This window comes from Pinus tabuliformis, chromosome J (assembly GCF_031772625.1).
Source record: "Pinus tabuliformis cultivar Carrire ecotype Pingquan chromosome J, CPIR1, whole genome shotgun sequence".
NCBI classification, from domain to species: domain Eukaryota; kingdom Viridiplantae; phylum Streptophyta; class Pinopsida; order Pinales; family Pinaceae; genus Pinus; species Pinus tabuliformis.
The window spans coordinates 1,193,576,570-1,193,600,394 of NC_142295.1; the positions used below are offsets into that span (position 1 = coordinate 1,193,576,570).

Consider the following 23,825-nt stretch of genomic DNA (forward strand, 5'->3'; position numbering starts at 1 on the left):
CATATGGTCTCTTATCCTCTTCTTGCCCTAGGACTGCACCAATTGCTGTATCCGAGGCATCAGATGAGATTTGGAATGGCAAATTCCAGTTGGGTCCTCGAAGGACTGGGGTTGTTGATACAAGCTTCTTCAATTCCTTAAAAGCCTGGTCGCATTTTTCTGTCCGCAAGAAATCAACATTGCCAGTTAAAGCATATAGAGGTGCAGCAATACGTGAGTAATGTTCTATAAATCATCTGTAATACCCAGAAAATCCAAGAAAACTGTGTACCTCGTTTGAGTAGTGGGGGTAGGAATAAGCAAAAGAATCTGGATTTTAGCCGGGTCTACCTGGATGCCGGCTGCTGAGATATAGTGCCCTAGAATGAGCCCTTCTGTCATCATCATGTAACATTTTTCGTGGCTCAGACAAAGTCTGGTAGCGATACAACGTTGTAGGACTTTTTCCAGGGTATCTAGAGCTGAGTCAAAATCATCTCCATATGGTGTAAAATCGTCCATATACACTTCAAGTCCGTCATTTATTAGATCTACGAAGATACTAAGGACAACCCTTTGGAATGTAGCAGGGGCATTACATAGGCCGAAGGGCAAAACTCGATAGGCAAACGTTCCCCAAGGGCAAGTAAAGGTAGTTTTATCCTGGTCTTCAGGGGCGATTTGGATTTGGTTATATCCGCTGAAGCCGTCCAGGAAAGAAAAGAATTTCTTTCCTGCCAAAGTGTCCAATACTTGATCTATAAACGGGAGAGGGAAGTGATCCTTCTGTGTGGCTTTATTTAACTCCCTGTAATCTACGCAAATCCTCCATTTTCCATTTTTCTTGGGTACCACCACCAAGGGAGAGACCCATTTACTGTCGGAGATGGGATAGATAAAATTAACATCTAAAAGTTTTTGAAGTTCGGCTTTTACTACTTTTAGATGGGGGTTAAGTCTTCTTTGCGGCTGACGAACAGGTCTTGCATCTTTTTCTATGTAGATGTGGTGGGTGCATAATTGGGGATCGATCCCTTTCATGTCAGGGTAATCCCACGCAAATGCTCCTTGATATTTTCGTAACAGATTTACAAGCTTTGTTTCTTGGTCTGGTGTAAGGTTGGCGTTGATATTTAGGGCCTTACCAGGTTCAATTTCCACTACTTTACTATTGGCAACAACAGTCACTGGTATTGTTTGGTCATGTGCGTCTTTCAAAGGGTCTTCCTCTAGCTCACTATCAAATGCTGCCTCTATCATAAAACACTGTGTGTGAGATCTAGATTCAGTTTGACTAATGAAGTTATTGATGGCATCATCTTCTATTTGATCTTTAAAATCTAAAGCCTTCTGTACAGTCAATGGGGATCTGATATTGTTAGTAAGGTATGACACAGGATACTGATTGGTTTTGATCATTGGGAGGCTTGGCTGTGCTGGAGGATATAGAACTAGATTTTTAACATCTGGTCCTTTAGTTATGGTCATATTTCCCTGCCGGCAACCAATGTAGGCATCGGCAGTAGCAAGCCAAGGTCTTCCTAGTATTAGCGGATGTCCATCCAGTCGGGTTTTTGGGTTAATTATCAGGAAATCATTTGGATATTCCCAAGAGTCTACAGAAACCATGACATCGTATAGAGTGCCTTCTGGTCGAACTACAGATCGATCTGCCAATTCTAGCAAAGTAGAAGTAGGTTCTACTGATGTGATGCCAAGCTTTTGGCAGGTAGAGGTTGTCAAAATATTGATTGCAGCTCCTAGATCAACTAAAGCGTTAGTCAAGGTTTGGCCATAGATTTGGACAGTTACAATTGGGTTTCCGGGATCTTCGTATTTGATAGGTGTCTCTTTTCCCGATAATAAGTCAGATAAGGTGCCGACTACTTGGACTCTTGGGTTAGTGGTTGTATTCCTCCTTGATTTTTTTATGCACAGTTCTTTTATAGTTTTTGCGTATATAGGAATATCTTGAATAGCTTGGAGGAATGGAATTTTTATGTACAGGTTTTGTAACTCTCCCAGAATGTCAAAGTCTGGATGCTGTACTGGTCGTGGTATGACTAATCGTTCCGGGAAAGGAGGAGAGGATGTATTTGATTGTTGATGGGTCTGTTCTTTATTTACACCCTCTTGTTGTGGTGGTTGTTCTATTGGTAACTGATCTTCAATGTGAACTGTTTTGTCTCCCTTTGTTTCTATGATACGTCCAGATCGTAACTGAAGGTCATTGCACTCCCTTAGGTCAAGTCCAGTTTTTGATGTTTCTATAATTTGGAGGGATTGGACTGGTCTATTATTAGGATTGGTTTTGGGTTGGGCTGGGAGTTGTGGCCTTAGATTAGACTGTGGGTTTTGTTGTAAGGCTGGCAGAGTCAGTTGAGGGAGTGGAATAGTTCCTATTGACTGATATGTCGATCTTGGCCAATTTGTCTACCAGGGTGAACCTTGTGAAGTAGGGGGAATCCATTGTGGAGGGTATGAGTTATTCTGCCAATATGGTGGGGTGTAAGGAAAATTTGGCCAGCCAAATTGGCTTGTCTGATTCATCCATGGATTCGGAGAAGGAAACGGCTGTGATGACCAATTCGGGACTGGGGGTGTAGATTGTGTTATCACTGACAAAATTTCAATGCTAAATGTCTGCAAATAAGCACATGAATCCTTTTAGCGGTTTCGCAGCGCTACATGTTTAGGTGGTTTCGTAGCGCACTACGAGATTGGGGATTTGTCCTAATCCATAGCAACTGTCATGCAAAATAGCTCTACGGTGGATGTATTTTACAGGTGGCATGCTCTCAAGCTCCTGCGTGTATGCTTGTTATCAATTCTGAATCTCGAAGCCTCAAAGTTCATGTAGGAGAGGAAGCTGCTCGCAAGAAGGCTGAGAAATTGGAACTTTTAAAAGCAGAAAGGAAGGAGAAAACAATGACATTATTTCGACAGTCACAAAAACATATATTCTACACCGAACCTAGTAAAGTTGAAGCTGGGAACTCTGTTACAGTCTTTTACAACCCATCTAATATAGTTTTGAATGGTAAATCTGAAGTATGGTTTCGGTGCTCTTTCAATCGATGGACTCATCGACTTGGTGTTCTTCCACCCCAGCGAATGATCCCGGCAGATAATGGCTCCCATGTGAAGGCAACTGTTAAAGTGCCACTAGATGCATATATGATGGATTTTGTTTTCTCTGAAAGAGGCGATGAACATGTTGGATTGTATGACAATGGAAATGCTATGGACTACCATGTTGCTGTGGTTGGAGGAATTCTGAGGGAGCCACCAATGCACATTGTGCATCTAGCTGTGGAAATGGCACCTGTTATAAAGGTTGGGGGACAGTAGTGATGGGTTTGGAGCATCAGGACGCCCTCAAAAGCAAACTCGTATGAAACAGAAGTTCACTAGTACAAATAACTTTGGCAGATCCTATTCTAATCTGTTGCAATGTAAATCAAAACCTTCAAATTATGGTTGTTCATCTCCAGTAAAGAAAAGGAGGTCTGGAGGTAGTAAGCCCCGTGTTGTTGGAAAAAGAACACCACGCTTTCCTGTTTCATACACACTGGAAAAGCAGAATTCTGAAGTAGTGCTGTCTGGTAAACAAGAGCCTGTCCTTGATGGCGATCATGATGATTATGATGTTGCTAAAGTAGTTGCATTGACATTAGCAGAGGCTTCACAGAGAGCAGCCTCTCTTCAGGTTTCTTGAACACCTAGTCGGATAACATTACAGATGAGATCATCTCCTGTCCAAAACGGTGATTTTAAAGGTTCATATACTCGGAATGAGTCTGGAGGATCTGCAATCAAGCTTACTGGGTTTACAATGGATGAAGGCAGCCTAGAAGGTAGTCAAGAAAGCAAGGTAGATTGGTGAAGAATGTTCCTTTGTCCGCCGAAGATCCTGAACTCAATGGATCAGGTGGGCCTGTGTCAGACCCGGTAATACAAAATCCTACTGCAAGTCAAGTTAGCTTAACGACAAGACTTTGAAGCAGGCACAAAATGCCTTTAGAAAAGGTTGTGGCTTCAAATCCTGTGGAATGTCCAGATAAATGTGAGAAAATTGTATGCAATGAACAATCTGAGCGACTACACAATGTGACTGTGTTCTGCCCTCATACGGTCACAGACAGGGCATCAAGTTTGAAGGCCAAGTTTATTCATTGCTTATCATCTGCTAAGGTGCGTCGTTGGTGTACGTATGAGTGGTTCTACAGTGCCATTGACTGGCCATGGTTTACTCGGAATGAGTTTGTGGAGTACTTAAATCATGCAGGCCTTGGGCATGTTCCTAGACTTACTTGTGTTGAATGGGGTGTTATACGCAGTCCACTTGGAAAGCTACCCAAAGGCCATTCAAGCCCTACAGAATTAATTCCAGATGAGACGCTGGGTTCACTAGTACAAACGGTTACCACCAGTAACCAATCCCCAATCACGTTTATGAATTCTGTAGGCCCTCAACCTGAGTTACCGAATCAGACTGCCAATGATCAAGCCTCAAGCAAGGATTTGGAGGTCTCTTTCTTTCAAGTTGTGAAAGTTGTATTTGACAAGCATGATTTGAGCTTTGTAGAGAAGGTTAATTTTCCAGAAGAGCAGGTTCTTCGTCTCTGTAACGGAATTGTACCTAATTCTTCGTCTCTGTAATGGAATCAGTTTCAACTCCTTGAATTAACAATCTTTGCCGACAATTGGCTTCTATGGGGACAAGCGAACGATGAGTGGAATATTGAAGGAGATGGGTGTTATAGATCATTCCGTTCATGCGCAAATGAAGGAAGACAAATTCGAACCAGGTTTGTATATTGGTCTTTTGAAGCGGCGCATAGTTGTTTTCTATTAGCATCAAGGTAATCATCTCAAAGATGCATCAAGGAAACAGGTTTCTTGCAATTTCATACGTTATGTAGTGGATTTGTGCGATGATGTTATTGTGTGCGTTGAAGAGCATAACCTTCTGGGATCTATGTCGGTTTCTGTCTCAATCACTTCTCGTAGATTGAAACGAACTCAGAGGCTCAAAATAAGTCATGTCCAGAATTCTGAAGATGATGTCAGGGTTTCGCCCGGGTTCAACGTAAACATAGGTGAAGTCGACAATACAAACAATACAAAATAAAAGGCTAATATTTTGCCTATTATAAAGGATGAATCTATAAGGGAACGCTCAGTAGTAGCAGAATATTGTTTTCCTGACTTTCCTTATGAGCAACGGTATTTTGGAGCAAATGAAGAGCTTTGGTCAGCCTATTATTGAGAAACTTGTGAACACAGAAAGAGATTTCATTGATAACTCATGATTCTGTTGGCTCGGGTGGGTTTAAAAATGAAAATACCCTGAATGTGGAGATAGATATAGGCTCATTTATCAGTGTTGAAGATGGTTCACTTTCGTGCAGTCAGGCTTCCAGCTCTAGCCAGATCATAACTGTTGATACATTGGAAGATCACTTCCAGATATTGAGCTTGGATCAAACAGAGACATAATTACAGTTGCTTCGGCAAATCCAAAAAGGTAAGCTGTTTAAACAATACAGCAGTTTCGTAGCGCGCTACGAAACTGCTGTAGGTAGTGTTTTTAGCGCAGACAGGCAGTTTGGTATACAAGCGGGAATTTTGATAGAGAGGCACCTGTCCATCAACGAAGCTTCCAGCACATTTGGGAATATGGTGATGCTCGTCATTGTTGGGGTATTAAAAAGAGCTGGAGACATGCAGCTTGAATTCCGAAGAGTGGTGGAAGACAAGGACCGGGAAAACAGGGCACCTATCTTGTTGATTAATGAACCATCTACGCAGCCAGTATCCAAAGCCAGCTCGTTCAGTGTATTCTCCTCCAACATATCTCGGCCAAAACAGTAAATATACAGGTGTCAAGGATTAGAAAGTCATCATGCTACGAGGAGGACAGATTTGAGTTTTGAATTAATTAGGATTTTTTGTAATTATAGCTCAGCACTTTTGTAATTAATGAAATAGTTAAACAGCAGATAGGAGTAGTTAATAGCAGCCTTTGAGCTCGCTCTAGGTGGTTAGTAGTGTGTTCCTATATATGGATCAGAGATGAATGTAAAAAGGGTTGGATGTTTTTTGGAAAAAACTGAGTTTATATTGGCTTATGTAAAGACTTGTTACAGTAATATAAGAGACTACTTTTTTCTTCTCAGGACTCATACTTTGTTCAGATGCTCAAGATGTATGTGGCTTTGTCTTATCCTTTATGTTTTACAGCTCTATAGATATACAATCACTCTGAATTCACCTAGTTGCTCAGATTTTCTGTGTATATTTATGAGTTGAGGTTCATTTGAGAAATGTTTTGAGTGTTTAGACTTTACATGCCCTGACTTCCATGAATGAGTAGTTTATAGTTTACTGAAATGGTGTTTGACTCCATGAGCCCAATGGAAGAAATCTTATGTTGTCTGTCCAACCAGCATGTTTATTAAGTTTTCATTTCAAGAGTTAGCCCTCTTAGTGTTAATCATGATCAATAGTTTGTTTGAGAGAGCCCTCTCAGGCTAGGGAGGCTAATCCTTAGTCAAGAGTCTGGTCTGAAATAGTTACATAGAGTCTAACTGATTAGCAGCCATCAATACATGATTTTGTGATAACAGATTGGCTTTGCCACATACCATATTGCTGAGCATTATACTGCGGAGGTTGGAAAGAAGAAGTTGGGTCCGAAAACATACCAGATTGCCTAGGTTGCCATTGGCGACGTTGGTTAACAAAGTATGTTGGTTCTGATTCTTCTTCTGCTTCCTTGTATACTGCCTTCAATCCAGGAAGTGAGGGGCAGCTCTCAGTAAGGTGGTCTTTCGTACAGATAGCACATGTTTGAACTGTATCTAGCAGACATTCCTTATGGCTATGTTTTCTTCTGCATCGGGGGCAGAAAATTGCCAGATTTTGTTCTGCCTCCATTTGCTTTTGTTTAGCCTGCACAATATCAAGCTGAGTAGTTAATGTCCCCAGAATATCAGTTTTAAAATTTTCTAATAAATTCCCTAGTTCTACACGTGTTACCCCTTCTGTTGATATTTTGGTGTCTTTAACAAACCTATCCTATTCTATCGAGTTTATCCTTGTGCTGCCTCTTGAACTCCTGATGCATAAATTAATGATATCAGCAAAATTCTCTTGGTAAATATCCCCTTTTCCCATGATATTCAATGTTTCAATCCACTGCTCTTTCATTCCTCTAATCAATGCAGTTTTCAATACATTATCAGGCAGAGGTAGTGATGCATAGGGGGATCTCTGTAAATTATACTGGAAACGTTCTACGTATTCTTCTAAAGTTTAATTTGGTCTAGCCGTCATTTGGAAAATTTCATCTTTTAGCTCTCTTGACCTACAATAATCTTGATATTTTTTGAGAAAGGATTCTTTCATTTGCTCCCAGTTGTTTATGACTCCACCACCTAAACCCATGAACCATCTCAGAGCTGCTCCTTCTAAAGTGGAGGGGAACAACTTTAATTTCTGGGGGTCAGTGGTGTAATCGTACCCTCTACATAGCACATCGAATTCAAATAAAAATGCATCGGGGTCTTCTGATGTAAGACCATGAAACGTCGGGATGTGTTGAAGAGTTATTGCTTTCATGGGTGCATTTGCAGCAGAATCTACTATAAGATATTGCAATGTAGAAGTTTGAGTATTTGGTTGATTCTGCGCCATTGGATCAAATATGTGCCAATATCCTTCCAGAATTTCTAGGAGGGTATTCCTAGGTTGAGAAGGGACGGCCTTGGCAGGAACTGTTTTAATGACACTTCCCTTATCTGGGATTTCTGTCTGAGGGAATGGGGTGCCTTCAATGTTAACCTTGGTCGCGCTCCCCCTATCTGGGTTGTTTAACAATTGGATTATCCTAGAAGGAGACCTTGGTTCCTCTATTTCCCCTATTTCCCCTTCTCCTTCACAAAGATTGCTTAAATTCCCTTCTTGCAGCCGTTCTGACACAGAATTTTCAATTTCTTGGAAGTCCTATTCATAAGTCTGACTATGCACCTCAGCGTAGGCTCCAGATGGTGATGCTGTAGCCTGAAGGGAACTAGTAGGTTGCTTAGAATGAATCTTTCTGAGGCCTACTGACGGCTGAGATTCAATTTTCTTATAGATTTCGTCTATGAAGGTTGTTCGGCCAAGGGTCACCGGTCCTTTGGCTTTTTCAGGTTTGACTGGAGGTTTGATATTCTTTTCTAGCTTTTTCTGCTTAGTCATGCACTCTAAAAACTACTAAATCCTATTCAACCAGCAATTCTGCTAAAAGAGCGGACGGTGGAGCAGGGCTTTTACATGCTTCGTACGCAGGTTCTTACCTTCCGTTTTTAAAATCCAACTCCCCCCTAGCAGCTTTGCGCACTACTCTGTAAAGGGCAAATGGCTATACTTCTTCCCCGGCAACGGCGCCAAAATGTAGAGCTATAACTAGGGTCTCTCACACCGCTAATTATTCCACTTAATAAGTCAATCCAGGAACGTTTTGTTATTGCAAGAAGTAGCTCAATCCGAGGCTATTTGTCCGAGTAATGCTTAGTAGTACAGTGTTCAGAAGATCCAAAGGAAAACAGATGCTAAGCTATAACTAAACTAACCACACAAAACAGTTGATCAGTCAAGGGTACGGAAGCAATAACCCATCCCTCTAGAAACTGACTAAAGAAGGGAAATTAGAGCATGCACTTATAGGTCTGGGAGCTAAGCAGCGTCTTGCTGAGGCTCGCTACAGCCTTAGGCCTTCTCTCACACCAAAACAACAAAGGCAGGTAAATAAATCAGCGGAAAGTAAAATGGGACAGCAAAACGGAAATGGAACAGCAGTAAATGGAACAACAGTAAAATGGAACAGCAATAATCAAATGGAAAAGCAATAATCAAATGATTTACGAAACAACAACCATCACCTGTATGTACATGTTCTACATTAATATAGCAATCTGAGAATATTAGATGATATAACTATGTTTCTAAACAGAATGACGCTACTCTCAAATCCCACAAATATTGTTTCACATAAATCCAATGACAATAACATTCATACCAGCACTCTGTTACAGAAATGGATGAATAAAGATACAATTCGACCCTGTGCAAATCCAATTATACAATGCAGAGTCCTTACATGGAGAGATCATTCATAACAGAGCATAGTGTATCATATAAAGAATTCATCAGATTGCTAAGTAATAAAGATAAACAAACCACACACAAATCACCGTATAATGATACAAAAGCAAGTGTCCTTCGGAGCCGGGCCCTTAGCTGCCAATGGTACACCGCCTTAGATTACTCCAGACGCAGAGACAGAATAAAAACCAAGTCTTTTATATTAATCGCATCCACAAAAGTATAACAAAATCAGGTCTCAGTGAGACTCAATGATTAAAGTTTGTTCTGGAACTGTAAAATTACAAAAAAAGTCGTCCTCTTCTTAATGGTGCTGTGCCATTATATAAAATAAATGACGGAGATATCTAGATAATCATAGATAAGTAAAGCAACGATCCCTCAGGATCAAAGATCCTGAGGGATTCGCTAATCCTTCAATCTTTCTTGCATTCGCCGAGCCGGTATCCCGCATTATTTTCCTGGACTATTCAATTCCGATTTTGCTTGATCGTGTCCGCATCCGGTTCCCTACTGGAGGAACAGCAGTTATTTTTCCTCTGCTTCTCGCTTTTGGATGGGAACTCCTTGATTGCACGTCTTCCTGCATAGAAAACTTCAATTATTATCACTTGAGCTTCCTTTGTCTATTTTTGCACATTTTATCAAAATCCTTTATCTTCTTTGAATTCCTAATGCAGAAAAGGTTACAATTATTATTAAAAAACCACTAGATTGCTTGTCAAAAGCATACCTTCCGAGTGCTCCACAGTGATCACAGTGGTTTGCGGTATCTATTTGACAAACCGAATCTAAATAGTAGGTAGGTTCGGTGGTTGGCTACGATCAATGAGTTCAAATTCAATATTAGGTACATCAAAAGAAAAGATAATAGAGTGGCAAATTCTCTTAGCAGGTAGATATAGGTAAATCACTTAGCAACTATGAGCTCCTATGGGACAGACTTACAGGATATGATATTGAAGGCATGTCAGTAGGATGTCAGATATATGGAGATTATGCATATGTTGCAGTAGAGAATTGGTACAAGTACAGGTTATAGTATAGGTGCAGGTACAGGTGGTAGTGGTACATGTATAGGTATAGGTGTACATGCACAAGATGTGGACTATTTCCTTACAGCATATGGATTGGTCCAATTCATAGATAGGATATATGTGTCATAAAGTAGTGAGCTCAAGAAAGTAATCTTGAGGGAGTTTCATGTGAAAACATATTCGGGTCACCCAGGTTATCAAAAGACATTGACAACAGTGAAGAGATTTTATTATTGGTAGAACCTGAAGAGGGATGTAACAAAGTTTGTGGTTAATTTGTTTGATTGTCAACATGTGAAGGCAAAGTGTAAGAACCCATGTGAACTGCTACAACCGATTATGATTCCATAATAGAAATGGGAGGACATTTCCATGGACTTCATCACAGGTTTGCCGATGACAGTGAGACAACATGATTACATCATGGTTGTTGTGGACAGGTTGACAAATGTTGTTCACTTCATCCTAGTGAAGTCTATATTCTCAGCTATCAGTGTAGTATAGGTTTTCATCAGATAGATAGTGAGATTGCATGGTCTTCCAAAGAATATTGTGTCAGATAGGGATGCAAAGTTCACTTCCAATTTTTTGAAGGAGTAATTTCTAGGTTTGGGCACAAAGTTGGCCTTTATTACAATTTATAATCCATAGACAGATGGACAGATAGAGAGGGTGAATAGGATATTGGAGGACATGTCCAGGATATATGTGATGCATCAACAATGAAATTCAGAAGAGTACCTTCCACTAGTAGAGTTAGCTTACAACAATGGGTATCAGGAATATTTGAGGATGAGTCTGTTTGACACATTGTATGGGTGGAGTTGCAATACTCCCATCAGTTGGAGCGATCCATTTAATAGGGTGTTCATGGACCAGACATTTGGTAGACATGGAATGGAAAATGCAAGTGATCAAGAAAAATCTAAAGGAAACACAACATAGGTATAATAGTTATGCAGATCGGAACAGGTTGTTCAAGAAGATTGGGCTAGTAGCCCATCAACTTGCACTACCTCTGACAGTGAAAGTCCACAATGTTTTTCATGTGTCATTTCTTAAGAAGTATGTTAGATATGTTTATCATGTGATTGAATGGTCTGTATTGTAGGTGGAACCAGATGGATAATTCCAGTCAGAGCCTCAGTGTATATTGTAGAAAAATGTTCTCATGCTATGGAGCAAAGCAATCGAGAAAGTTAAAGTGCAATGGAAGCACTTTGGGCCCAATGAATCTACATGGGAGATGGCAGATCAGATGCAGGCTTTGTATCCTTCCTTATTTGTTGATTGAGGAAAAGCAGTTTTGGCATGGTGTTTGGGTATGGTGTTTTGGGATATGTCTTGGTATATATTTCGGTATATGTTTTGGTGATGTTTGGTATAGGTACATATGTATATGGATGTAAATACCACCATGATCTATGTTATAAAGCTCCAATAAGTGGTATGGGTGTCATGTCATTATGATGTTATGTTTGTTATGTTTTCATGTTGGTTGCTTCTCAGCAAGTTGATCATTGTAAATACTGCATCGAGCTAAGTTATAAAGCTCCATCAACATTATACTTTTCTTACAGCAATCTTGTGGTTATAGGTGTTGTTGAACACAAAGGATGGTGTTCTCCCAAGGGGGAGGGTCCTGCAACATCTCTGGTGAAAATTCCATGTAAAAAAAGTTAATAAAGGAAACATAATAACCACTGTTGATGGGACACTTATTCCAAGTTGAATATTAGGAAAGACATCCTAGAGTGGGTGTTCATTTGGTTCTTAATGGTTAAGGAAATTGGCAAATTCAATGGATAATGCTTTGGAAAGGAAAAATGGCATTTTGGCACATTTATTTATGAAAATAATGGAAATTGGGAGAAAAGGGTGAAAGGTCACAAGTTGCATGTGAGGAGGAAATTGAAGGAAAATAATGGAAAATGAAGAAAATAGAGGCCTCATTCATAAAACATATTATGAGGATCAGTTGGTAACCTTTTGTAATTTTAGTGTTGGAGCTCTCTCATTACTCTCTCTCTCTCTCATACTATTGGATACTTCGAGTTTTCTTGGAGCAAGAAGGAAACATAAGAGACAATAAAGCGCAAGAGGACATTGGGATCAACATCTACATCATATTTTTCTTTTAGGTACCATGTTGCATGTATGTTTTCCTCACTAGTTTTGGCATGCATGGCATATGCATGTATTTTGTTGAATGTGATATGTCATGGGCATGGAGGATGGACAAGATTGGTAGTGGATTGCCTAGCCTTGCCATTTCCTAGATAGACATGGTGATTGTGGATTTTTTTTCCTTGTTTTTTTTGGTTGGTTTTCATGTTTCCTTAGCTTGGGTTGAGTTATTAGTCCTGGAAGACCTGGTTGGGCAAACGATCTGGAAGCCTAGTAATAGCTTGGGTTGATTTACTAATCCTAGAAGCCTTGGTTGGACAAACGCTCTGGAAGCCCTTGGTGGGTTGAGTTACTAGTCCTGGAATTCCTGGTTGGACAAACGCTCTAGAAGCCCTTGGTGGGTTGAGTTACTAGTCCTAGAATTTTTGGTTGGACAAACGCTCTGGAAGCCCTTGAAGGCTTGGATAGAGACCAATATGAATATGGTTTTGTGATGTTCGACTATGAGGTGGAATCATTGTTTGATGGGTTGAGGTGGATGGCCTCTAGAATCCTTGGATGGTTCTGGATTGATGTGTTCTATGAGATCCCGCATTCATGCTTGGAATATGGCATGAGGTTGAATCGTTGAAGAGAGATTCAGCTCATCCATTCTATGGTATGGTGGAATGTGGAAGTCGCATCCCGGGTTTGGATTTTGCATCATCAATATGAGGTTTTTTCTCCTTGTATTTCTATGATTATTATACTAGATTATATGTGGTTTATATGGATGAGATTTCATTGGTATTTTTTTTGCTATTATGTTGGTTATAAATGTGTTTTATGACAGTAGTTATGTATGGATCTCATCATATTTTTACGTGTAAATGAATGATCAATGTATCTATGACCTAATGGATGAAATGGTAGTTAATATGTTGCATCAATGTCTCTTAGTAAGTATGAGGCCCCTATGCTCAGATTTTTTATTTACACTTGTAGATTACATATTTGTGATATGTTTGACGAAATGCCTGTCATGGCTAGTAGGGGTCCAGTCAAGGTTGTATTCAAGTGATTTAATTTATATTGTCATTTCCTTGTTATTTTATTGTTTTGAAGATGTGAGTCAATTATGGGCAGTGACCTGGGCTTTGGGCTTGAAAAAGTGGCTCAAATCCTGGCGATGCTGGCATAGCATTGTGCAAAAGAGTCCCTGGACGCTGGCTTGTAGGCCTATGAGAGCGTCCAAAGGTCTCTAGAAAATACCATGCCCATAGCATGAGAGTGTCCAGAGATCAAGTGGTCCAAAATCTCAGTGGGACCCAAGGGCTAGTTGGCAGAAAGATTGTATTGGTTCCTGAGGGTCCTAATGCTAATGTTGAAGGTATGTATGGTGTGTTTCCATCAGTTCCACTTCCTTAACATGAATTAGGAGGTTGAATCATGTCATAGTGACCTTTCATCGCATGTTTAACCCGGCTAGATGGTTGCTTGTGTAGATGTAGGAGGAGGGTATTACAATTGGAACAAATAGTTCTCTCCTAGAGGGAAGCTCCTTGTCTTCAGTGAATCCTCTTGTTTCAAATAGTTGGGAAGGGGTTTCACCCTTGGTTGTTTTGATTACACCAGTTCAATGAAAGTCTCTATGGAGGCAGTTTAAGTCAGAGACAAAATTCACTGGAGGTCTGGCTTTGGCTGCTCAGGAGGAAAATAGACGAAGCTTGTCATGGTTACCATCACTTTAGGTTATTGTTACCTTGTGGGTTATTTAATGTTATAGACATTATTTAGTTTGATTTTTTTTCTTGTCATCTCTTTTGTGATATGCCATGTGAATTGTTAAATAGTGACAACTTATATAATGAGAAGTGGTGTCAGAGAAAAGTTGCAGCAATTATCGCAACCCTACCAAGTGAAAGTGTGGGTGTGTTACACACCTTCATTCGTACCAGGTTCTAACAAATTGTAAATCAAACGTGAATTTGAATGTCAAAAAAGGCTATTATGATGTATGTTTTATTATACCAATGTGCATTTATTACCAAGCCAACCTGGAATAGAGGCCAACTTAATTCGAAAAATAAAGCCAAACTGAGACATAAGAAAGTTAACATACACAAAGCACTACTTGATAAAAAAATTAAGATAAATTGTCAAATTGGTTTTCATTATTATGATTTTTTAAGTAAAATTCAGAGTGATTGTTTTCTTGAAGAATTTTGGTTGAGAAATTTGTTGTGAAAGATTTTTAAAACAAAAATTTATTTCATTCTTAATTTTCTATGTGTCAACATTCCCAAAAATAAAGAATTTGGGTTATAGTTGAATTCTTTAGAGAAAATGAAATAAATATAGAATATTTTTTTATCATTGAGTCATTATATTGAATTCAAACATGGTTTGTGTGTTTAAACCATTAAGAAAAAAGGTACACCTCTCCCATATTATGTTAGAAGGAAGACAAATATTTAACAATAGAAATTTTACGACATGAAGACAGAGGATGGTTGTAATTTTTTTTACTACATATTCTCTGATCCGTAAACTATTGTGGGTATTCCACTAGATAGTTCATCACAAGATATCAGAAAAAAATATATTTAAAATCTGAAATTCTACACTTACAATTTATTTCTTTTTAGATTTTTGGATTTGTAGATTATTGTTAATAATGTATGCATGTGAATTAAAATTATGCAAGACATAGAGAATATAGAAATAAAAACTCACAAACACATTTGACATAAGATATGACCTGGAAAACCCTTTCAGGAGAAAACCCCAGTTGGAAAGTGAGGTGTCAGCTGGATAAATCGTTCTTGCGAACAAGACCGATCTCCCTAGCATCAACTGATATCTAGCGACAAGCAGAACAAGCAAATCTACCTTTCTCTAAATATTGTGATTTATAAATAAAAACCAAGAGGTGATTTAGACCCTACCTTAAGTCCAATGCTAGTTTGTGGCAACCACGCTTCGACCGTCCAAATGAGCTTCCTTTTAAAGAACCTGCAAACACAAACAAGCACACATCAAATAACACTTGCATAGCCAATATAATAAATCATATTCATCATGAAATAAACCATAAGAGACAACTTATTGAAAAAAATAAACTTGATTGTATTAACTTTAAACAAAGAAGAACTTTACAACCTTGGTGCCTTGATGTTGTACAGGCTCCTCCCAGGGTGTTGGAAATAATACTGAGAGGGGGGTGTGAATCAGTATTATCACATTAATAAAACTTTTTCATTTCCATGATCAGATTCATATATGCTACTTCCACAACTTCTTATGATTAAGTTAATTGACCTTCAATGAGTGCATTAGAACATTATCAACCATATTATCAGATAACAGATGCAGACATAGAGAATATATCATCACACATAAGGCACACACATGAACACCATGATATAAGGTGGAAACCCAATGCGGGAGAAAACCACCTGCTACAAGTCATCTCAATATTCTTCTTAATAAGAAAATCCTTTTACAATATTTGTACTGGTGCAGTCTTATACCAGTACGGGAGCTACAACCCCCTTTGCTCTTGTACTAGCCGATCCATTTACTAGTACACAGGTTGCTACCTGCTACAATGCTCCAAAGATTTCCTTTAGCTCTTGTACTAGCTTAGATACTAGTACGTAGGTGCTGACCTACAATCTTCTCTCCTCCAGGCACCACATTTCATCAATTTTCAGACTGGATACACTGAAGCACAACACATAATCTGAAAGGCCACATTTCATCCAATTTTCATACTGGACCCAACAACAACTTGAAGCTCATAATCAAACAACCTTCTAAATCACCCAATCATCAGATCCATACATATACAATGATATTATGAGAGTTATCAACCAGATCTAGTACATCAGATCACATGAAGATAAGTCATTTTAGACCGATCCATTCATCCAACAAAAACTGAAGTTAATCATAATCATTCACTCAATCACTGCTGTTATCTGAACATAATATCAGAACCAAACATCACTTCAACAACCCAGATCATAAGAATGATAAGCAGAGATTTTAAGAGAAGTAAGCAGCTTCACCCATGTACTGCCTGCTTATGTAAGCACCCTGCTCAACTGCTCGCCTGCTTACAGTACGCACCCTGCTCAACTGCTCGCCTGCTTACAGTACGCACCCTGCTCAACTGCTCGCCTGCTTACGTACACACCCTGCTCAACTGCTCGCCTGCTTACGTACGCACTGTAGTCAACTGCTCACCTGCGTACCTCGCTCTGAGTCCATTGGACTGCCTGCAGACCTCCGCACCTGCAACCCTTCTGTGCCTGCGTACCGACGCACCTGAAACGCTTTGTTCTTGCGTATGTACGCACTTTTCTTTCACTGTACCTCCGGGCATAGATGATTTCAAGACTTCAAGAATAACCCAGACAGCCAGATCTACAGATCTGATCATGCGCCGAAGAGATCTCAATCCATCAGTAGATTCGCCTTATTTAGATCTAGACATTACTCCCAAGAGATCATAATATTTCAGATCTAGCTGTCCTAAGATGTTCAACCCAAGCACATACCCAAGCCAAATGATCTCCTTTGCTTTATATAGGAAAGCTCTTCCTCAAATCATGGATCAATACCACGGGCCGACACCATAATAACACAAATACCGTCGGCTAAATATCAAGGGTAAAACATAAGAAACCCCACGTGTGCTTTTCTCTGCCTTGAAATGTGTGCACTGGGGGTACGCACCTCCTGAACGGCTGACCTGCGTATCTGGCCGCGGTCCCTTCACGGTGTACCTGCGGGTACGCACTTTCTGTAAGGTGTACCTGCGTACCCCTTATTTTCTTCAATATTTGATAGCTGATCATCAATCTCTGCTGCTGTGATCTATCACCTGAATGGGTTGACATCAATGACAACACTTTAGCCATAATGCCAACAATCTCCCCCTTTGGACTTGATGGCAAAGCTTACTTGTGAACTGTCATCTCGTCCCTTTGTGCTTGTCTGGTGATCCCATGCACTCTGTCACATCTGATATTTCTTCTGTAGATTCATCTGAATGTATACAAGTGAGATGATCTTCTATGAGAGGGTTGCCATCAAGTACAACACATGCATCATAATGCCAACAATCTCCCCCTTTGGACTTGATGGCAACAACACCAAATCACTCTCCCCCTTTGACATCAAGGGCAAAGGGGTATGGTCCCCCTAAGAACATGCTCCCCTTGACTATAAACCAGATCTGCTGATGTCTTTGAATGAACTCCCCCTTTGTATATGCCATGGTGCTCCAATCTGATAATGCTCTTTCTGAGAACAAGCTGAGATGTCTGCTCTGCTATATAGTGCTATTCATTCTCAAGCTCCCCCTGACTGCAAAAAGATGTTCTACAAGAAGAACATGACTCTATATATCATAAATGACCTTCCTATCACCAAAAGACTCAATACATACATTTATCACAATGGTGATACATCAAAAGTTTACATATGATATCATTCATCCCGGGCATAGTGGGGAAACAAAGGCCGTTACATGACCTGAAGAGATAACTATAAAAGAGACACAGACCAATCACCTAAGATAAATATCAGCAAGCAACACTGTATGATCTGCTTCATAGTATCTGTCAACATCAACTTGCATTAGTGCATGAATCTCCAAGGTATGAGAAACACCATAGCCATCCAGATCTGCATGAACTAAGAGTCATCAAATGGGAGTATCTGCATCAATTATCATCATATAGGTAAGATCTCATCATCATCATGTCTCCAACAATGCAACTTTGAATAATCATTCATGTATCCAGCCAACAATCTTCATCCATATATGTACCAAGAACAATAAAGACTCCATGCAAGCACCATTAGAGAATCAACCACAAATCTGATCCAAGAACCATGTGACCAACTCATAACCATAGCAAGATGAATCATAAACATCATCACCAAGGACCATAATGCCAACAATGCATTAAGAACATATGCTCCCCCTAAACCTGTGCCATCTGCCAGATCTGATCATGCATATCAATAAGAAGAGTCAGCCAATAAATGATTTAAGACAGGTACGCAGTTTTTCTTTATCTGTCCTGCGTAGCCACGCACTTCATCTTCTGCTCCCCTGCGTACGCCCGCAGAGATCCTTCTGCTGCACTGCGCATGTACGCAGACAGTCTTCTACTACAGCGCGTACCCATGCAGCTGTTCCATCAGATGTGTCGCGTTCCCCACGCAGCCTTTGCTTCTATCGCGCCGCATATTTTTATGTACCTACGCAGCTTATCCTTCTGTCGCGCCGCGTACCACGGATCATGATACGCACCTTTTCTTCTGTCTCGCCGCGCCCATCCGCATATTCTCTTCTGATAAGCCGTGCACCTCCGCACAGGAACTGTGCCTTCACTTGCGTACATCTGCACCCAGTCTTACGCTCTGCTGCGTACGCCCGCACTTTCACAGTTAATGATCTGCGTACTTTTGATTAGGGCCAAATTAACAGTCCTCCTTTGTGCCATTGACAGTCAGATTCCCAGATCTGATAGATTCACTTCCAACTTCACTTGCCTACTGCCTTCAAACAAGCATATACGCGATTGTGCAGTATCCAACTCGCGTATATATGCGACTTTCCTTTATGAGGTTTGCATATGAGATTCAGGACACTGAAGTTTTGTACTTTCAGCTCCCTCTGATTCTAGTATGTCTGTACATTGTGCTGTACTGCCTCTTTCTGACTGTACTTCCTTTTTCTTCCATATCTTCAAGCATGATGATGTTTTCTCCTTTTGGTGTGATGTCCGTGCTTTGTTCCTGCAATCCTTTGCTATATGTCCAAGTTTGTTACATGTGTAACATCTTACATGTTTCATATTCCTTTTGTTGCAATTAGCCGCTTTGTGACCATACATATTGCAAGCAAAGCAATATCCATTAAAGTACCTTGAATGTGATGATCTTTCTGCATAATAATCTTGAAACCTTCTTCTTCTACATCTAGTTGCAACATGTCCAAGATTATGACATACATAACATTCAACATTATTCATAGGAGGAGTAAAATATTTTCTTTGAGGAATCTCTTTCCTTGGTTGATGATGAGATTGACCTTTCATTTCTTCTTTGATCACTTTAGTTTTCTCTTTAGAGTTCCTTGCCTCACCTTGTGAACTAGATTCACCTTCAACAGATTCATGGAAACCAAGACCAGTCTTTATAGCAGGAGACCTTTGACTACTAAGAATATCATCCAAGACTTTAGAACTACCTTGAAATCGTAAAAGCTTATCCTTTTCTTCTAATTTACCTTTCAAGATATTTACCTCAACCTGAAGTTGTGCTTCCTTTTCAAGAGATTCCTTTTTCAAATCTTCTTCAGCTTTCCTTCCTTCTTCCATTTGTTCCTTTAGTTTAAGAATCTCCTTTTCTTGTTCTTCATTCAGATCCTGCTGCATTTGACGAACTCTGAAGGAACTTTCCAGCTGGGATTTTAAGCTGATGACTTCGTTGTCTTGTTTTTCAATTGCTTGGTGTAGGTCTTCATTCTGCTTCTTTGATTCTTCAAGTTCTTCCTTTAGTGAGAGGATTGTGGCTTCAAGAATTTCATAATAACTGGATCGATCTCTGAGCTCCTTAATTGTTGTGTTCTTTTCAATGACTTCATTTCTTAGAGATGTTGCTTCATCCTGCAACTTTTGATACCTTTCCTTGCATAACTTGAGGGCACCACTCTTTACGTCAAAACGTTTTTCTTGTTCAATAATTTTGTTTGTCAGCCTGTTAAATTCTGCCTCTATTTGACATCTTTCTTGCTCACCCATAAGAGCAAGTTCAGTAGTCTCACTATCAATTTCATCTCTTTCACAAGGAAATATAGCTGGAACATTAGAGGATAACACATTCATACCTGATAATGATTCTGAATCTGATTCTGAATCTGAAGAACTTCTTATAACTAATCCCCAATCAATTCTCCCACTGTCATAGTTCTTCTGAGATGACTTCTTTTTCTTAGGTGCTTTCTTCTTAAGCTTCTTTCCCATTGTTCCACGGATCTCCTTCAAGCGAACAAGCTTCTATCAAAGGACTTGCTATGATACCAATTGTTGGAAATAATAATGAGAGGGGGGGGTGAATCAGTATTATCACATTAATAAAACTTTTTCATTTCCATGATCAGATTCATATATGCTACTTCCACAACTTCTTATGATTAAGTTAATTTACCTTCAATGAGTGCATTAGAACATTATCAACCATATTATCAGATAACAGATGCAGTAATAGAGAATATATCATCACACATAAGGCACACACATGAACACCATGATATAAGGTGGAAACCCAATGCGGGAGAAAACCACCTGCTGCAAGTCATCTCAATATTCTTCTTAATAAGAAAATCCTTTTACAATATTTGTACTGGTGCAGTCTTATACCAGTATGGGAGCTACAACCCCCTTTGCTCTTGTACTAGCCAATCCATTTACTAGTACGCAGGCTGCTACCTGCTACAATGCTCCAAAGATTTCCTTTAGCTCTTGTACTAGCTTAGATACTAGTACGTAGGTGATGACCTACAATCTTCTCTCCTCCAGGTACCACATTTCATCAATTTTCAGACTGGATACACTGAAGCACAACACATAATCTGAAAGGCCACATTTCATCCAATTTTCATACTGGACCCAACAACAACTTGAAGCTCATAATCAAACAACCTTCTAAATCACCCAATCATCAGATCCATACATATACAATGATATTATGAGAGTTATCAACCAGATCTAGTACATCAGATCACATGAAGATAAGTCATTTTAGACCGATCCATTCATCCAACAAAAACTGAAGTTAATCATAATCATTCACTCAATCACTGCTGTTATCTGAACATAATATCAGAACCAAACATCACTTCAACAACCCAGATCATAAGAATGATAAGCGGAGATTTTAAGAGAAGTAAGCAGCTTCACCCATGTACTGCCTGCTTATGTAAGCACCCTGCTCAACTGCTCGCCTGCTTACAGTACGCACCCTGCTCAACTGCTCGCCTGCTTACAGTACGCACCCTGCTCAACTGCTCGCCTGCTTACGTACGCACCCTGCTCAACTGCTCGCCTGCTTACGTACGCACTGTAGTCAACTGCTCACCTGCGTACCTCGCTCTGAGTCCATTGGACTGCCTGCGGACCTCCGAACCTGCAACCCTTCTGTGCTTGCGTACCGGCGCACCTGAAACGCTTCATTCCTGCGTATGTACGCACTTTTCTTTCACTGTACCTCCGGGCATAGATGATTTCAAGACTTCAAGAATAACCCAGACAGTCAGATCTACAGATCTGATCATGCGCCGAAGAGATCTCAATCCATCAGTAGATTCACCTTATTTAGATCTAGACATTACTCCCAAGAGATCATAATATTTCAGATCTAGCTCTCCTAAGATGTTCAACCCAAGCACATACCCAAGCCAAATGATATCCTTTGCTTTATATAGGAAAGCTCTTCCTCAAATCATGGATCAATACCACGGGCCGACACCATAATAACACAAATACCGTCGGCTAAATATCAAGGGTAAAACATAAGAAACCCCACGTGTGCTTTTCTCTGCCTTGAAATGTGTGCACTGGGGGTACGCACCTCCTGAATGGCTGACCTGCGTATCTGGCTGCGGTCCCTTCACGGTGTACCTGCGGGTACGCACTTTCTGTAAGGTGTACCTGCGTACCCCTTATTTTCTTCAATATTTGATAGCTGATCATCAATCTCTGCTGCTGTGATCTATCACCTGAATGGGTTGACATCAAGGACAACACTTTAGCCATAATGCCAACAATCTCCCCCTTTGGACTTGATGGCAAAGCTTACTTGTGAACTGTCATCTGGTCCCTTTGTGCTTGTCTGGTGATCCCATGCACTCTGTCACATCTGATATTTCTTCTGTAGATTCATCTGAATGTATACAAGTGAGATGATCTTCTATGAGAGGGTTGCCATCAAGTACAACACATGCATCATAATGCCAACACAGGGTCCAAGCAAGAATCTCCTCTACTTTGACAAGCTTCACACTCTTCCCAATGAGGTCAAAATGTATGTAATCTCTCCTCTCAAGCTCAATTAGGAAGTCTAAATTCCAATAGCATTTACCCTCAAAAATATTCAGCTTTCAACCTCCTTAGTAACCAGCCCAATGCCTCATTTTATAGTGCAGAGGAAGAAAGTTACCAGGTCCACCTATGAAGGGATAAAGTCCTCCTTCAAAGGGATAAGCTCCTCACATCAAGGGGTTAGCTCCTTTAGTTATGGGATGCATGAACATGATAGGAGCGAACTTGCCACCTCAAGATTCCCTCTAGAAGCTTCCAAAAATAACCCAAAGTGAGTTTTTAAGAATGTACTTGTGCCTTTTTTACTTTTACAGGGGTCCGCGCCCTTTACACAGAAACAGAGCGGGCAGGTCTACAGGGGACATGACCAGGAAGTGCAAGACCGCAGGTAATGCTAAGAGAAACTGCGGAACCAGAGTTTTAGAGATTTTTAAGGAATTTCTCTCATTTTTCGAGGCTTGACATGAAGAGTTGAGGTTTAAGACTTGCATAGGAGGAAAGTATGAGTGGTGATAGACTCACACTGACTGCAGAATGTCATGGTGACAATATTTTGTGCAACAGATTTCCCCCTAAAGTGTGAAGTCTGTAATAGATAGTATTTGTCATCTAAGAAGAGTGAAGTACTTTATCATTTTGAGGATCATCTTGTCGAGAGCCTGGTTGGAACCTATAAAAACATTCAATACAAAATATATATATGTGATCATATCATCGCTGAGGTAGGCATTCCCATACTCAGATCAAAACTGACTAGAAAACTAACTTAACTGCTCTGATATAGGAATGATCTTGCAATACATCACAAGTATAGACATATGTAGACACAGTATGGGCGCAGCCATCTGTTTATGAATAGTCCACTGTATAATGAATAACAAAATTCCTCGCAGCCTAGATGGTGGAAACTAGATCCAGGGTCTTGATTTCCACTTCCCGAAATAGTACGATTCTATCCATGTGAATGAATGTGTCGAAGTCGAACATGGTAGAAACCACTTGATTACCAGTCAATGATGTAAACTGTTAACAAGTGTGAGAGAAACCACCAGTAATGTCAATGGCTCTCAAAGTACTCAGTACAATCCATGAAATGTGAATAGATGAGTTGATGTTGAACATGTCACGGAATCCTTTGATCGAAGGTCAAAGGAGAGAAATCTGCCATTGAGGCATGCAGATTCCAAGGTACTAATGATTTCTAGATCATCTTTCTAGATAATGAGCTGAAGTTGATAGAAAGCGATCCGTCGTAGGCAAGTCCACAACACGAAATAATAGATCAAGTTTGAAGAAATATGTTTGCAAGGACTGACTCAGGGATGGTCAATATGGATGATAGATATTTTGCAGATGAATGGTTTATTTGCACTGACCTCTTGAACACCTAACGACATTGTAGATGGTTTGGTGACAACTGACCCAA

The 23,825-nt window shown here is 40.0% G+C and overlaps 1 pseudogene; it reads left to right on the forward strand.

The window, feature by feature from the left end:
• Positions 1-2,793: 2,793 nt before the first annotated feature.
• Positions 2,794-3,330, forward strand: LOC149231371 (soluble starch synthase 3, chloroplastic/amyloplastic pseudogene; annotated as a pseudogene).
• Positions 3,331-23,825: the final 20,495 nt, after the last annotated feature.